Genomic DNA, 5186 nt, shown 5'->3' with positions numbered 1-5186 from the left:
ATTGGGCCGTGAGGGCATGTTCCTTCTCTTCGCTACATCTCCGAGTCCTCATCACTAAATCAGGGTAATCCTACCCCTCCCACACATGCCACCAGGTGGCTGTGATCATCTCATTCTCCACTCGCAATAAAAAGCATCTTAAAACTATAAATCAGGACAAAAATGCAAACCATTTCACCCATATCTAATGCTGCCTTATCTCTGAAGGCTTAATTTATGTCTCGCTTCTCTTAGAACTCAAGGACATGCATTCCAATCTATTTTCCAGAGTTCCACCCATAATATTTGTTGGAAAAAAGTGCTCTTTTCCTGCCACACCTAACTTGTTGAGGCAACAGCTTGTGCAACGGCTACCTGGCTGCCCTGCAGCAAATCAACAAACATTTACTTGCTCAACTTGGCCTGGTGGGAGATACAACCAACTGGAAGATTCTCTTTCTGCATTAAAGCAGCCAACGGCCAGCTGCACCACCGCTCCCGACTATTCTAGAGGCAAAAACTACTGGTTCTTTCTGGATGGCCCCAATGCACCTGGAGTGTTACTTCAAATACAAGACACACCTGGTGTTTGTGATTTAAGGCGCGATTTAAATAGTCGAGTGAATTTGGTTTACAAGCCGGCTGGGTTGGCGGGACTCCAGAATTCATCAAACAGAAAGATAAGGATGATGATGATGATAGTAAGATTGATGCTCCACTATTGGTCTTGATGTAGAGACATAAAAGGAGCATGACCTACACGGGACATTCCAGGGCTCGAACATCCCTTCAGAGTCCTCCCAAATAGACCTGGCGCAAGGCCTTCCCCACACCTGTAAAAATCAAAGGTGACCCCGTGTTTTTGACCTGGCTGTGCTTGGAAGCTGGACATCGAGAAGTCTCCGGCAACGGTTCTTTGTAGTAACCCAGTAAAAGAGGCGTCACTGTTTACCCAACAGGGACAGCAAACAAAGAAAGAATCAATGTGCCCAAACTCAAACACCGAACATGACAAAACCGAACGAGAGGCTTTCTGTGATCCGCCGAGGTCTCTGCCATGAACTCGGTGAAAAGTTCAAGATAGTTTCCAATGAGCGCTAGCACCAATGAGCCGATCCAGACCAACTCCTCCCCAGCACTGGCAAAACTCAAACTTCTTTCTTTCCGTTATCAATAGATGGTCCCTCTGCCATCCTCACTGCCACCCTTGGGAGTGGAAAATTCCATGGAGACGGATTGCATTGGACTGTGTTCAGGAGGGAGAGGTCCGTGGTAAGGTGCCTGCCTCAAGTTCGATGCTCAGAGCCACCCTCATGCCCAGGGTGATTGTTTGGGATCCCAGGGGCCAACACAAAATGTGTGATCTCCAGCTCACCACAAGTTAAGAGTAGACAAGCGCCACAACCATGTTCGCCGGCACCCCAGTCATCGAAACAACAGAGGGAAGGAGAAAAGGAAAAAACAATAAGTGTGTGTCTAAAATTTAAGTAATGACATGGCTTTAGGTTTTTGTGTTGTGTACACCCGGAGTGCAAACCATATTATTTGTCTTAAGCAAACAAGGTGCTGTTGAGGTTTCTATTCATAAAATGTGCAGACTATCTAGCTCACCTTTTTTTTTCCCCCAAGTGATTTTGAGACAATAAAAAGAATACCATGGGTCAGAGTGTTAGTACAGCAGGAATGGTGTTTGCCTTGTACACGGCCAACCCAGGTTTGATCCCAGGTCCCCAGATGGTCCTCCAAGCCTGCCAGGAGTGATCCCTGAGTGCAGTCAGGAGTTACCCCTAAGTAGGGCCAGGTGTGACCCAAACCCTGTAAATAAATATGTGCAAAGAGGACCAGAAGATAGTATTGTGGTAGCCATGTAATCACCCCGGGTTTCAGTTCCTGGTACCACATAGACCCTCTGGAAGTACCACCGGGTGCAACTCCAGAGACCACCAGCACTGCTGGGGTGACCTGAGCATCCCCAGCCTTGTGGACCCTGGCAGCATCAAATCCTCAGGGCCTCGTGCTCAGCCAGTGGCCCAGTTGGTCAATGGGGTCCCCAAAACCTCCTGAGCACCTTGGAATTCACACACACACACACACACACACACACACACACACACACACACACACACACATACACAGCACAAAGGAGGAAGTTAAGGTAAACTTGGGAGCCAGAGAAATGGCTTAATCGGTTGGTGCATGTGTTTGCATGCAGGAGGCCCAGGTTTGATCTCTGGTACCACAAGGTCCCCGACCCCCAGCACTGCAGAGAGCAACCCTGAGCACTGAGCCAGGAGTTGTCCCTGACTACGACTTGGTGTTGCCCAAACATCAAAAAAAGAAAAAAGGAGTACCCAGGTGCCATCTTCCCTACCACCCCCGTCACTCTCCCTACAGCAGCCAGCTTTATTTTATTTAGAGCCTCTCTCATTACCCAAATTAAATTCTTTCATTTAATTGCTAACCTGAGCACTTCCTGTCTCTCCAACTCTAATACAATTCTGCCGAAGAAAGGATTTTTTTTTTTCATTCTTGTTTGCAGTTGCATTGTCAGCATCTAAAACCGTCCCTGGCATACACCCGACACTCAATAAATACAGATCGAACAGTAAAACCTTTTTTTGTGTTAAACCCTGTAACTCTATAAACATTTTACAAATTGAATTTCAGGCCCACTGAAAAAGATTAATCATAATCCTTGCTTAATGGCATCATCATCATTGATGCATTCATAGGCTTCTTTTATTATTTATTTTGCCCCTTAATGAGCTTATTAATTTTTTTAATCATGTAATAAGTGCCTAAAAAAAAAAAGGTAGATGCTAAAATGATCGAGGGCCCTTCATCTAAGCCAGGACCCTGGGCCCTTCTCTCTGCCCCTCTCCCTATCTGAGGTAATGAATCCCTGCTGCTTCATTTACTGTTATCTTAAGTTCCTTTCCCTCGAAGCAGAGGCTGAAATGGAATTCTTGGGTGATTTATTGAGGAAGTGCTGGGAAGGAGGGCAGGCGGGGAGCACAGCCAGGCCAGGCCGGGGGCTCAGCTAGACACTCACACAGAAACGCAGCAGCCCACGTGGCTCTGTGTCTGCCCCAGAGTGGAAACTTCCCCTGGAGGTAAAGCCTGTACTCCCACCTTGGCTGACAGGAGGGGCAGTGACACAGAGGATAGTAGGTATGTGACCTCCCAAATGGGGGAGCCCCTGTCCAGGTAAAGAGCCTTGGCAGTCAACACTCAAAATCCTAGATCCTGCAGTGAATGAGGAAATGGACTTCTTCCCTTCCCATCTCCTTTTTCCTTTTTTTTTTTTTTGACGGGGGCGAGGGAGCAGGGTCGGAGTGCACAGACGTGGTGGGTGCACACTAGGCAGTGCTCAAGGACTATTTCTGGCTCAGTGCTCAGGAGTAACCTCTGGCGGTGCTTGAGGGACCATATTCAGTGTGAAGGATCCCTACCAGGTCAGTGAGGTGCATACGTTATACTGCGCCCTGTTCTATCTCTCCAGCCCCCTTTTTGTTCCCTTTTTTTATCCAAACTTTGATGCCGCCCTAAAAGTCTGATGACATTTCTCTCCCTCCTACTGCTTTCTAGAAAGGAACCCATCCAGGTTTTTGACTGTTGCACAGTATATTAGTATTTGAAAAACAACACGCTTTACTCACCTATTCTACCACTGGTGGATTGGGGTTGTGGTGGTGTTGTTTTGGGTTTTGTCTTTTAGGTTTTTGCAATTATAAACAGTGTTGCTATGAATAGTCTCGCTCATGTCTTCTCTTAAATATGTGTAAAAATGTCTTGGATTTATGCCCGGAGTGGAATAGCTGGGTCAATAGGTGTGTAGACAATGCTAAACTATTTTTCAGAAGGGTTTAACCAGTCACGAAGGCCATAGCTGAGGTTGCCGTTCACTTTCTCTCTCCTTCTCTCCAACTGTCTATTTTCTGTACGTTGCCATCACACTGTGGTCTGGACTTGCAAATGCACCATCACTCAGCACCACCTTGTTTAAGAAAAGCATGTCCGGGTGTTTGCCTTGCATGCGGCCTACCCGGGTTCGATTCCCAGCATCCCATATGGTCCCCCAAGCACCGCCAAGAGTAATTCCTGAGTGCAGAGCCAGGAGTAACCCCTGTGCATTGCTGGGTGTGAACCAAAAAGAAAAGAAAAAAAGAAAAGCATGTCCTTTTTCTTCTTCTTTTTTTTTTTAAGAGATCTTTTTATTGGGCTGGAGAGACAGTACAGCAGGTAGGAAGTTTGCCAGGTGTGATCCCTGAGTAGAGAGCCAGGAATAAACCTGAGCACCCCTGAGTGTGGCTTCAAAACCAAAAAAGAAAAAAAGAAATGGTTCTAGGAAGGAATCTAAAGTTTTTCGTTTAGACCCCAGTCTTGGGGGGGGCTTGGGTTTCTACCCAAGGGACCAGGTTGCAGATGGGTCGTGGAGGCGAGTGATAATGCCTCCACTATGTAATCGCAGGCAGCCCAGCCAACCAGCACAAGCGACCAGCTGGCTGGCTCGCAGGTGTGTTCTGGTTATAGAATTGGATATATCATGCTATTAGAGCTGGATACCATTAAAAATTCTAATCATAAACTGTAATTAACTTTCCTTGCTCTGACGCCCCGCTCACTAAACAACCTTCTGATTATAATTTGGTTTCTCATGTATCGTGCCTACAGGGAGAGAATGTACTGTTCAGGCCGACGTGAGAATCCAATCCGCTCAACAGTTACATGCCACGATGTAAATTAATCAATTCGTATTCTGATTTTATCATCTGTCTCATCTGAGCTCTGTCGGCGTGAGTCAGCATCCCCCAGTCTAATCAACACGGACACTGAGAATATCAGGTTTCCGCGCTAAAAACAACCTAACAACGAGACCCAGGACCAGCGCCACAGCGCCAAGGGAACAGTGCCCGGAGGTCCCTCCGGAGGCCTGAGGGAGCCAGTCTTCCCACATGTCAGGCAACATAGACAGGGATTAAAATGGACTTTTGACATTCTAACGAGCTGCATATTCAAAACCATGGCTCGGTTCCATTCAGGTGAAGGCAAAGAATAGCAGACGATCGGGAGACTCATATTGAATATTTATTGGCTTATGAACACACACCAGATGTGCACAAATCCTAGGCAGAAGGGAAAGATTTACAGACCTGTTTGAAAAGAGAGAGGGAGAGGGAGAAAGAGAGAGAGAAAGGTGGGGGGCA

Source organism: Sorex araneus, chromosome 1, assembly GCF_027595985.1.
Source record: "Sorex araneus isolate mSorAra2 chromosome 1, mSorAra2.pri, whole genome shotgun sequence".
NCBI classification, from domain to species: Eukaryota; Metazoa; Chordata; class Mammalia; order Eulipotyphla; family Soricidae; genus Sorex; species Sorex araneus.
Note: the sequence above shows the minus strand (reverse complement) of the source record.